The sequence below is a fragment of the Saccopteryx leptura genome, chromosome 3 (genome assembly GCF_036850995.1).
Source record: "Saccopteryx leptura isolate mSacLep1 chromosome 3, mSacLep1_pri_phased_curated, whole genome shotgun sequence".
Classification (NCBI taxonomy): Eukaryota; Metazoa; Chordata; class Mammalia; order Chiroptera; family Emballonuridae; genus Saccopteryx; species Saccopteryx leptura.
Window position 1 is genome coordinate 336,898,376 of NC_089505.1, and position 13,560 is coordinate 336,911,935.

Sequence of the window (13,560 nt, forward strand, 5' to 3'; positions counted from 1 at the left end):
TGTCAAAATGACCTGGAGATGTTTTCTCTGAATCCATGTACTCTAACTGATGTTACCCCATTAAAATTAATTGTCTAAATTAAAAAAATATGCTATCACAGTCCTATGAAAGGCTCCAGATGCAATTTACATAGTCTATCACTATACCAGAGTGGACATTTCATGACACCATATTAAAGCCAGATCTCTTTATGTCACAGTATCCAATTGGCATGGGTGTTTACTTTCTGAAATTGCTGTATGCTTTTCTCCGGAATGAGTTTCACTTCATCTCTTAACTTTATTAGTATCATACCTTCCTTTCTCTGATCCTTACTCTTCATCCTTTTATACCTTTCACCAAGCTTGTTTTTGTTTGTTTGTTTGTTTTTACCTTCTGTACAATCTATGACTTCTACCTGTTCTCTAAATAAATCAGGCACCACCTTATTCTTGTACTTTTTTACACAACTGGGACTGAAGACTGGCCATCATTTCAACTAACTATTATAATATCCCTAATTTCTCCCACCTTGATCGTCTGCCTTGTCAGTGCCCAATTCTGGGCCAGTCCAATCATTCATTCATTTTTTCCAACTCTATCTTCAAAGCTCCCTATAAAAACTATGATAATTGGCTTCATTATAAATAGACTTTTTTTAAAAAAAAAAACCTCAGCTGTGGTCGCAAAGCTTGGTAAATTTTTGCTTGTTTTTAATTAACACTTCCCCATTTCTAAACTTTGCCATCGACCTTAAAGCCCCCAAATATACCCTTATGTTTCTTCATTTTCAGTAGACTTCGTACCCCACTTAACTGGGAAAGGCTGCTGGTATAAATGCCCTCAACTTTTCTCTTTAGAGCTTTCTTCTAAATCTTTTTCTTTCTCTAATGTTTCAAAGGAATACTCCTTTCCAAGCCTAAATCATTCACGTGTGCTCGACTTCATTCCTCCAGAACACCGCAACCTCAGTTATTTTCTTAGTGCCTGTTCTTTAATCTGCCTTTCCACTGACTCTATTTCCTTCCTTAAAAGCAGTCAAGTGAAGTGTCTCTCCCATCCTAAAATATTTTCCTGACTGTTTGGACTACAAACTATCACTCCACTTCTTGCTTTCCCTTCTTTACAAATCTTTATAGTCACTTTTCACTCACTCCTCAGTCTACTGCAATCTGGTTTTCATGCCAACGAAACTGATCTCTAAGATCACTAACAACCACGTAATCACCAGTTCAATAGCTTCTCTCCTCCATCTTCATCTTATTTGATTCCTTATACAACTTTAAACACTGTTGATTATTCGCTCCCTCTCAGCTTTCTCTCCGTGGTCCTCAACTCTTTCTCCCAATTTTCTGCCCATTTCCATTCTTAGGTTCTTTTGCTGATTCTTCTTCCTTTATTTCCCCCTTAAAGGAAAGCATTCATTCAAGTTCTCTGTTCAACTATATTTCTTCTCAGTTCACATTCTTCCAGTTTCTCACACATGCAGGTAGTCTCTCACAGAAATTTCACAGTATGCACTCTATGTACTCCACCCTTAACTTCTTTTCCCCTTTTGGTAAACATCTATTCATCCTAAAGGATTCAGCTTTCCTTGACTCCTGAAGTTGGCTTAGATACTGTTGCCATGTGTTCCCAGGGACCCTGTACTTGTACATCTCTCCCACTGGACCACAGCTCTATAAAGACATATTGGATCTATTTTGTTATTACTGTTATTTTATTACTGATCCCCTAGCACCTAGCATACTGCTAAATTTAGGATGGATGAGATGTATAATTGAATGAAAGACTGTATCCATTCTCAGAGACTTAACAGTTAACTGTGTGGGGAAGAAATGCAAATATGAGTATCTAGCTTTAGACCTGATTTCTTTCCTGAACTCTAACCCTGTGCTTCTAGCTGTCTACCTGTTACACCTACATAGCTAGCCCATGGACCCTCAAACTCAGTAACTCAATAATATAGTGAATAATATTCCCCTAGTCTTCTGTGCCTTTCCCTTGCTCCTGTGTTTTCTAGTTTTCATTATGTACCATACACAGCACATTTTTTGACCTCCCTATTTCCTTCTCCTTATTTCTCAAATGCAGATCCTATCAATTTAATCTCTACAATGAAACAAGGAAAAATGGACAAGGACAGTATAGGAACATGAGGAGAAATCAGCAGCCGCAGCAGTTCCATCTCAGTGGGATATATCATAATGACATACTCAGTCTTCTGACCAAGTGAAGTCAGACCCTTTCCAGGTAATGTGTACCATGTTCCTGCCTGACCTCACACTCTTTGCTCATGAACCTATTTAGCTGCATGTGCCATAGTCTCAAGGAACTATAATTAGAGTAGCTATAAGTTCACAATCTGGCTTAAGCCTACTGGTCTGGCATAATTATTAATAGTTCCCATTTCACTCTCAAAAGAGTTCTGGTTTAGATTATAAATTATATGTTCTCACTATATTTAACTGCTACAAGTTAGATAAAATTACAAAGTTTCTCTGAAACAAGACTCCCAGAAATCCTATACATATATTTAAAACTGAAAATAAAGGAAAGAAGTAGGATATTCCTTGCTAAGATACATACATTGGTCTAATTTGCAGTCACTTGAATTGAATAGCTATTAAAAGCCAAAATCTCAAACTAGAAATATTTATTTAGAACTTGGATTGAAGCTTCACAGACTTCTTTGTTAAGCATAAGTGCACTAAATGAAAATCTTAATACAAATTTAAAAATAATTTATTTCCCTTCTCTGGTGGCATCTAAATTTAGGTATTTATGTGCACTCCCAACTTTGTGTATATGTGGGGAGGGGGCTTCTTCATAGATAGTTTATTAGATAACTGTTCTATCACCCAAGTCATTTCTCTTTGTTCAAGGATCAACCCTACTTTGATAACCACCAGAATGCTTCAGAGCAATATCCTCTCCCCTCGACCTGATTGGTTACCAGCCTTATAATAAAATCACAGAACAGGAAGTGTTAGAAAGAGACTTGAAAGGCCCCACATCCACACTATGTACATACTGATGTGCTTCTCACCCCCATCCCAGGGTGCTTAAAGGGGTAAGGGAGGAGAAAATTGAATTTGATCGTCAATCCTCTATTAGGCCACACAATAAATTTACAGTACATTAAACTGAATTATGCCATTAAAGCCTGAAAATATCTTCTAATTTGTGTTTCTAACAATCCAGGGACAATCTATAAGTGAATAACTGGCAATTGACTATATATAACAAACACAAGGGATGCAATCATATATATAAAACATAATTAATACATTAAACAATACTTTTAAATTTTTATAAAAATAATAAAAGTTATTTTTAAATTGATGTAAACCTACTTTAAGATAGAATATAAAGATTACGCTATACGATAGCTAAATAAAACTGTCAAACTATGAGTTAGAAAAATTAAGTGTCCTGAGTCGTTTGCTTTTTTATTGGCCACCCAGGTCTTCCTTTCTAGCCACTGAGAAAATAACAATGCAGCTAATGTTAGACAAGAAAATGCTCCCTTCAAGTCCCAGTCAGCTACTCTGATTCACATTAAAGCAGATTCACTCAGGCACAGCTGTGGTGGACATGATTCCAATTTAAACATTAACCTATGATGCTTTAACAACCCAGCAGGAAGGTTTCTGAGAAGGGATACAAGCAATGCCTGTCTGTGATCAGGCTGCCTGGCACTGCACACAGCTCGGCTATAAACCCCATCTCTCCTGGAGACACTCAAAGGTTATGTACTCAGGAAATGCACAATGGGCAGCTGGCCCAGTCCGCTCTACACCTGTGCCTGTGACTCACTTTCTTGGCGACTGTATCAGATAGGGGTGGAAAAAAAACCAATGTCTCTTCCTAAAAAAAAAAAAAAAATCTTACAGTCTTGACATTCTGGGAGTGGATTTTTTTGTTTAACTAAGCTCTCAAGACCATATGATGGTTAAAAAGGCCAACAAGGGAAAAAGATGGAGGGTGAATACCGTGGACACAGGAGGAAGAATTGAATTGGAGAAATAAAGATTACCCTCCCAAATAAAAAGAAAAGAAAAACACAAAAATGTTTCTGTTTGCCTCTTCAAGGAAACCACAGATGCTTTACTTTTCGTTTATTTTTATTTTTTGAAGACCTAGTTGACTTTATTAAGTGATGCATTAATTGGGCAGCATCCTATCTAGCAACGAGAAGGGTGCTCTTCAGATGCCTTACTAATTGGAGCCAATATCCTGTATACACCACTGTATTGCACTACATAGGAGATGGCTCAAATTAAAATACGTTTCCTATTGCAATTTATATTTTTTCCAACCCTCACGCAAGAGTCGGCATTGCCACTTAATAGTTTTCAAAGTTATTTTGAAAGTGTATGTTAATGAGTGTATTCTTGGATGGAAGTGGATCCCTTTCAAAGTACAGGATAGAAGTAATATCCTTTCAAATGTATCATAATACATTCCAGACTTAATTTTTCCACATTTTATTCATCTTCAGTGATACTAGAGTGTGTTCATGTTTACTTATTGAATCATAAAGCCTGAGAAAGGAGCACTATAGGTTTATTGAATTTATTTTTGTTTTTAACAATGTCAAAAGCAAAAACAATAAAATGTTTTTCACAACTGCCTGTGTTATTTGGATTTCTCTCTGTACCAAAGATTAAACAAGGACAGCTATGGGGTTCAAGTCCAATTATCATGCTGTAGAAGCACCAAGCAAGTGTTCTCACTGTGCCAAAGGTGAGCACAAGCTTTGGGAAGGCATCTTTCCATAAGTAGGGGCCATCTGATGAGCTGCAGCTTGACACTCATCTGTGTTCCAATGAAAACAAGAACAATTTCTGTGTAGACTTAAAAGGCAAAGTCAGGAATAATACCAAATGTTGTAGCACATGTGTTGATTTGTTATGTTGCATTTCAGCTGTTAGTTATGTTAATGGAAGAGTTTCACATACTTCGGTTTGATGTAGTTATTTTAATAATCATGTGGATGTATCTTTCTATGACTGCCTGGTAACACTGATTGCATGATGTTCTGCTGTCACCACCAGGCCAGAACTGGAAGTAAGAAAGAGAAATGTAAAACTTCAACTTCAACTTCAGAACAGTACACTAGCGGCAACATGTGTCACAGCCTATATGCTGTGAGATCCTAATACTAGTTTATAAGACATCTATTGGAGCTTAGCACCATGTCAACTAAAAGTGGAGGCATTTGAAAAGTAGATTTACAATATAACTTATTAAATTATGCCAGAAATGATGAGGAAAAAATTCATGCTTCAGCATTTGGTGTCATTAGCAAGTCTATTTTTCTTACAATCCACCGTAATGGTAAAAGATGGAATTCTAATCATGTAACAGGCAAGGCCACAGAAAGATAAACATCTTTCACATTCGCCCAGTAATTGCCAAGATGCCCACTAAGAGGATAGGGAATATAAAGTTGTCTGCTCTTGCTGTTTCTCTTACTTATTCAGAGATGGCATTAGGGTTCTTCTAGACGGACTGACAGGGTGGTATTAACAAATATCCAGCTGGCCCGCTTGGGAAAAACAAAACAAAACAAAACAAAACATATCCCATAAAACCCATAACATTATTTCATACACTCAAAAGACAAAAGAAGAATAAAGCCTTTGGCTACTGAAATAGTCAAAGTCTTTTTCATAAGCCCCTTCTTACAGTTCATAAGAAACAAACTATGCAGGACCTGGAGAGTCTGGGGCACAGGCGATGTTTCTGCTTTGGGCAGTGCCAGCAAGGGTTCATAAGCAGTCTCTCCGGGGTGGGAGGTAAGTTTGAATATAGAGTCAGTTGTCTCTAGCTACAATATTGAAGAAACTTATAGTGGAGAGGAGTAGAAAGACAGTTCTCTTCTCATTATTTTCTTCCTCCATCATAAGAAATGGTGTGCTCAGCGTTATCGAGACCAGAAAAGCAAACCCTGGAGGGGAGCAGGGAGGGCATGGGGGGAAGGGGACAAGGGGGATGTCGAGGGGAACACGGGGGTGGGGGGATGTATTCCGTGGGACACTTGAGTATGTAAACACAGTAAGTTTAAATCAATTATAAAAAAAGAAATGGTGTGCTGAACTAGCTTGTACTAGTTCACAAGAGCCAATTTATAAATTTTCAGGAATTGTGTGAAGAGGTAGTTTAACTGTTATAATCAAAAATTAAATTACCTAAATTTACTATTAAATAAATTATATTAAAAACAAAGATAATAAATACTCCAAATGTATTATTTCTTAATAATTGTTTTATTATTATCCATGCTCTTGAGGTTATTAATTCCATTGTGTCTGTGTGGTGGAAAAATACTTCATGATGGCGGGCTACTGCACATCTCCTCCCAGCTTTGCGATCAGTGAGGTTATACTGGCAGCCTGAAATCATCCGTGGTGAGCATATTTACACCCAGATCTGCAAATGCTACAAATCAGGGCTGCTTTATTTTTCCCCTGGAGTGCTGGTTATCATCACACCACTAGTTATAAGGCAAATTATTATACTTCTGTTTTCCTATCATTATCGGTAAAGAAAGAGAGGTAGGAAAAAAGCAAATGACACCAATTGATTCACATATTCACTGGAGGCAAAGTCACATAACAGAATATACTAGTTCACACCAGAATATGCCAATTTATAACACAGTATATTTGAATACTGTTTAACTGACATCCATTTAAAAAATATGGATACATAGTGATGGATGCAGATGCGACTTAGGGTGGAGAACACACAACACAGTGTAACAAAATGTGTTGTAGAATTATGCACCTGAAACCTGTATAATTTGTTAACCAGTGTCAACCCAATAAATTAAAAAGTAAGGGGGAAAAGTTATTTTTAATAGTTAGATTAGTTTAAAGCTGAACTACAAGAGGAAGCAAACAAGTTTTTCTTTTAAATTGTTTACACTTTGAATAGTATTTATTTAGAAAAGAGAAAAGCTAAGCTTCAAATATTAAATTTATCTTCAGTTTGATCAGTAATTCAGAAGAGTAAAGAGTTTAGTGGTTGACCTCATGAGAAAGTACAAGGAATGGCTGCAAAGAAGAAACATTGAAAACATCAGGAGAAGTAAAATTGGCACTACTAGATCTTGATGCAGTGCCTGGACCCCAAAGAGACCAAAATCATTTCATAGATAACCTTAAACACAATAGAACAAAAGCCCACTACACTGGTACAATACAATAACAATTTGCTGTACTTTAAGGCAAATAGCAAGTAACACAGGACCTTCTCAATCTGGCTCAACAATTCTATCATTGGAATGTACATGAAACAATAAGATGAAACTACACAAAAAAGCTAAAGTGTCCATCGAAGAGTTTATAAAAGGAACATAAATGCCTTGATATGGAACACTTTTAGAAATCATAAAATATTTACTTCAGCGAAAAGAGCAGTCTGTTTTCATAACCATTCACAGCTCTAGCAGGCATAGAACATCATTATCTGAGTTCATATGAGGCAGAAAAAGAAAACAGCAAGCAAATTCAGCAAGCCAATGTTTTTTTGTTCTTTTATTTCTGGAAGAAGAGGGAAAAATAATGATTTTAAATAACTTTTCATATCCCAGTAGGAGCTCAAAAACATTACTGAGGAGCTTTGCTGAGAGGGAATAAATTACAGATGGAGCCTTCCACAAGTGGATTTTCATGTGAAGAAGCTGGGGGTTTTCAATTAGGAATGTTAAAATTGGGATCTAGAGGTTGCAACATCCTGATACTGAGACTCAGACTACTACAGAGATCAACACAAGACGGAGTTGCACAAAAAAGATAATGTGATGACAATCAAATTGAGAGTTTCTGGCAATTATTCAGACTCTACTAAGGAAAACTCAATGTAAAAAAAGAGCCTAAGAAAATGCCAATACAATAAAAGAATAAAACAAACTTAAATCATTTTGGACAGAATGAAAAATCAGAAGGGAAACAGAACATGTTAAGTAAAGCCAAAGACAAACCACAAACTCAGGGACAAAATAGACTAAGTTTAAGACTAACTTGGGCCATTGCTTAAAATATTTTAAACAAAATTGATTATATATGATGGAATAAAACCACAATTTCACAGATAAGATTTATTACTAAGCCGTTTAAGGCAAACAGAGGAACAAACACACGTTTTGTTTTGATAATTTTATTCATTAAAAATCCTTTAAGTCACAAAACAAAATATATATTTAAACTAATGGAATTATTTAACCTCCAATAAAAATAATTTCTTGAAAATCAATGAACAATAAATAATTCAATGAGAAAAACATGACTATATGAACATCTTTGGCTTAAAAAAAACTTGTCAAAAAAGAAAGCTAATTCATTCTAACAAAGCACAAGAAAATGATACATGAAACCAGAGCACTGAGGATTATTTTACAATGAGAAAACCAACCGTCAGACAGGCTGGATGTTTATGTTAACAAGCACATCACCTTGGAAAGCAACTTAAATGGAGCAGGCTGCACAGAGGCAGAACAGAGGAAGTTAACTATGATCCCTGTGAATGGCCTCTCCACCAGGTTCTATTGGGCTCTCCAGGTGCTCCCAGAGTAGAGAGATGGCTTGGTCCAGATAGTGCCTCAAGGGCATTGTCAAGGTCTGCCTCCGAAACACTTCCCTTTCTGGAATGCCACTGCTGACCTGTGCCCCTTTGGACTAGAACACTGTTTCTTTGGATGGTTACTGCCTTACAAGCCTTTCAGGCCTGTGAAGTCATTCTCTCTCTTGACAACTGCTCATATCTGCTCTGAATTATTACACATTGATTTCATAGTTTAAGTTCTGTGGGTGAGGTGGGAGACTAGGAGACTTTGCTGTTGCTCCAGTGAAATTTGTTAAGAGCTCCTTATGAAGAGCAAACTTGGACTATTACATTGTCTGGAAAGAAAGAATGTTGATCATTGCTGAAGCTGGGTGATGACATACGGGGGTTCATGAAACTATTTTATTTTTTAAATTTTTAAATAAAAACACCTGGCTAGAGTCACATATAAATAACCAATTATTATCTTAATTAGGTTTATAATTTGTTGTTAAGAATATAAACATACAATATAATCCAAGCAGACTATCTTCATAGAACTTACAGTTCAGTGGGAGAAAATAAGGGTGAAATTTGATATTTAATGCTCATAAAGATATTTTAAGATATTAAAGTGAAAAATTAAACAGGGTGATAAACAGATATTCCTTTTTCTAGAGACAATTAATAAGAAAGCCATGACTCAGAAGTTTAAAAATATAGAGTTTTGAGTCAGAATACTTGGTTCTAATTCCAAGCTCACTAATTGCTAAGTGGATGGCCTTATGAAAGTCTTCAAGTTCTCTAAGTCTCAATTTCCTAAACTATAATATAAGAGGGTAAAGCGTTATTTACCACTTAGAGTTGTCAAGAATTAAGAAAAATTATCATGTAAAGCAGGGGTCCCCAAACTTTTTACACAGGGGGCCAGTTCACTGTCCTTCAGACCGTTGGAGGGCCGGACTATAAAAAAAACTATGAACAAATCCCTATGCACACTGCACATATCTTATTTTAAAGTAAAAAAACAAAATGGGAACAAATACAATATTTAAAATAAAGAACAAGTAAATTTAAATCGACAAACTGACCAGTATTTCAATGGGAACTATGCTCCTCTCACTGACCACCAATGAAAGAGGTGCCCCTTCTGGAAGTGCGGTGGGGGCCAGATAAATGGCCTCAGGGGGCCGCATGTGGCCTGTGGGCCGTAGTTTGGGGACCCCTGATGTAAAAGTGACATTACAGAACCTAAGAGATAGTAAACATTAAATAAGTGTCAGGTATAATAATAATTATAGTTTAGAAAAGTTCAGGGATGAAAGCAACAGGATTGACAAAGGATTTTTGAAGATCCTATTTTGGTCCATAATCCTGTAGTCTTCAAAATCTTCACACTGACTGTGGATAGCTGGTATAAACATCAGGAATAGGAAAAATGAATGAACAACTGTAAGCCAGAAAGCTGACTGTTACATGTGTTCTTCCTGAATCCATTTCGCTAGCAAGCACAACAAAATGGGCTGCAAGACGAGAACCCTGCTGGTTCGTGCTCAGTGATTCATAGTGCTCGGGATTCCAAGCCTGACTGCTACTTGTGACACCATCACTCTGGTAACAAAAACAAATAATTTAACAAAGCCTGAATAATAATTGCCCAGCATTCAAGAAACAAACCAAGTATAAAGGCACTGACATTTGCCATAAAGCTATAAAGGGATACGTAATTTTCCGTATTTAATCACCACCCCAAACTCACCCCTCACCCATGCCCATTCATCTTTCAGAAAACACAGCTTGATTCTTAATGCTACAGCTGCATAAAGAAATAATGGACTCTGTTAGTGCACCTGAAAATACACCATCAGCCTAGAGAAGGAGCACTTAGCTCATAGCACTTAAATGAAAATTTCAGGACCACCCTGAAGTCTTTAAATTCTGTAAATGCCAAGTAGGGAGAGGAGCTAAACAAATCAGGCAATGGATGACAGCAAGCAAGGAAAAAACTAAGCTGAGTATCTGCAAAATCTTCTACATATCCCATCTCATGCCAAAATTTTTTTCAAAAAAAATTTGTGGTAACACCCAAACTTTTGGTTACCTAAAATTAGCTCAGACTTCATTGAAAAACATTGTGAGCACAATGCAAATTTTATGAGGAAAGAACTACATGGTCTCTTCTTTCTCAATATTTCTAGGGTTCTCTGGAAAAGTAGGCAAAAGAAGAGTACCTTCTTGAACTTGATAGCACTTGAGTGGCAGCATCTATGTGTGCTTTGTTCACCAAAGTGTTTCTGACATGGATCAGAGCCTTGAATATACTAGAGGTTTGATAAATGTGGAGCTATCAATAAAATTCTTCAGGCTAGGGAAAATGTGCTTGTAACTGATGTTCTAACTGCTATCCAGTTTATATTGATTTCCTTATTCTACAGTAATAGAAAACAGTAGCAGGAATGAAGGGGCCAAATCCATGGCCATACCTGTAGAACCCTCTGGTAGGGCTATGCTGCACAACCTGGTAAGAACTTCATTTGGACCCACACTGTGTCTAACATTACCTACTAAGAAATTGAAGTGATCTGAGGCAGGAAAGAATGAGAATGATGGCATATTATTCTCATTAATTGCTAAATGAACACATTAATGAATTCCGCATTACTATTAGCTTGCAACTTCATAAAAACACCAACACACAGTATAGGTCTGCTGACATGTACTAACTCAGCTTTTGTGTTTCTTTTCTCTCTTGTGAAATTTTGCAAATGGAAGAGTAAACTAGTGACAGCATTATAGACCCTGAGTAGATAGGGTTAGACACTTAGACTAACCTATCTGCCATAGGACCTGTTAGATGATTTCTTGGTATATATAAATAGAAGCAAATCTCTCACTAGAGCATTAGACTGAAACATTTCCAGGTTGTTAAATTACTGGGTAGAGATGTCAGGAGTGAGACTTACAAAGTCAAGATTTCATCTAGTCATGGTTCAATATTCTGAAAAGATCTGAGATTTAGTCTAAAGGTGTTAATATAAATAACACAGGACAGTCTAATTTCTTTGTTTGAAGAGTTGTTACCCAAAAGAGAGAGAATTATTTTGTATTATATCACAGGGTAGGAATGATATCAAACGATAAAATAATTTGGCTCAAAATTAAAAGAAAAAAAATAGTTCCCTCCTTCTCACAAGTATTTGAAGACAAGATGATGATTATATTTTTAAAATGACCACCACTTGTTATCTGCTGATAAAATAAGAATTTATTTAATCTCCAGTTAGATACTATTATTTGGTTTTATTTTTTTAAATAATTGAGGTACTTCACCTATGTTCATTGCAGTGTTAATTATAATAGCCAAGGTATGAAAGTATCCCAAGTGCCCATCAGTAGATGAGTGGATAAAAAAGCTGTGGTACATTTATACAACAGAATATTACTCATCCATAAAAATGGAATGAAATCTTACCATTTGCAACAGCGTGGACTGACATAGAGGGTATTATTCTAAGTGAAGTAAGTCAGACAGAGAAAGACCATATGATTTTGCTTATATATGAAATCTAAAGAGCAAAATAAACGAACAAACAAAATAGAAACAGACTCTTAGATACAGAGAGTGGCCTGGTGATTGCCAGAGGGGAGGGGGGCTGTGGGACTGGGGGGAAAAGGGGAAGGGATTAAGAAGTACATATTGGTAATGACAAAATAGCAACGAGGATGTAAAGTACAGCACAGGGAATACAGTCAGTCTGGCAGTAACTTTGTATGGTGCCAGGTTGGTACTGGGAAATATCAAGGAGAACATTTTGTAAAGTATATGATTGCCTAACCACTAACTATGCTGTATACCTGAAACCAATAAAACTAATATTGAAGGTAAACTGCAATTTAAAAATAATAAAAAAAAATAACTAAAAAACTTGAGTAATTATCTCTCTCCCCGACTAGAGAATGAGTTCTTTAAGCCAACAACTTTGTTCAAATCATCTTTGTATTCATAGAGCATTATTTGGCACATAGTAGGCTCTCAGTATATGTTAATAAGTGAGTAACAGAATAATGTAAAATATATCTTAAAAGATTGTGATTCTATGAAGTATATTTTGACTTGTGTTGTATTTTGAAACTTAAACTAGGTTTCTATTTGTCTGAAAGAATAGCTAATGGGTTAGGAGCTGTTGTTCTTTCATCCTATTTTCTTCAATTTCTTCAAATTCCTGTCATTCTTCCCTGTCAGATAATTGACAGAACCTTGAGTATTGACTCGAATACTAATAATGTCTACTTAATCTAACCAATACTTTTTTAAAAATTTTATTTATTTATTTATTTTTTACAGAGACAGAGAGTGAGTCAGAGAGAGGGATAGACAGGGACAGACAGACAGGAACGGAGAGAGATGAGAAGCATCAATCATTAGTTTTTTGTTGCGCGTTATAACACCTTAGTTGTTCATTGATTGCTTTCTCATATGTGCCTTGACCGCAAGCCTCCAGCAAACTGAGTAACCCCTTGCTGGAGCCAGCGACCTTGGGTTCAAGCTGGTGGGCTTTTGCTCAAACCAGATGAGCCTGCACTCAAGTTGGCGACCTCGGGGTCTCGAACCTGGGTCCTCTGCATCCCAGTCTGACGCTCTATCCACTGCGCCACTGCCTGGTTAGGCTAACCAATACTTTTTATAATACTACAAAATATTTCTACCTACATTATCTTATGCAATCCTTACAAAAGTCCTACAAGGTAGTCATGAGTAGAAAAGGCAACGTGCAGCAATGAAGTAGGTACTTGATCTTAACTTTGAGGTTAATGTTATTCCTGGTCATGAAGCCTTGACAAGGTTAATATTTCAGATGTCTAGATAGTTTTAAACTATAAAGAAACAGAATATAATACTTTATTATATGGGCATTAAATTTGAAAATGTATGACTGCTTCTTGCATAGACTTTCATTACTCATACTTTGTCAGGCTAGATTACTTGAAAACCCTTCCTCTACAAAATGCCAAAAAATATTGGCCAA

General features: G+C 36.4%; 1 protein-coding gene across 7 annotated transcripts in view; it reads right to left on the reverse strand.

Moving 5' to 3' along the window:
• The window catches only part of RGS22 (regulator of G protein signaling 22), a 196,832-nt gene that overhangs the window by 56,154 nt on the left and 127,118 nt on the right, over window positions 1–13,560 (reverse strand). The window lies entirely within an intron of this gene.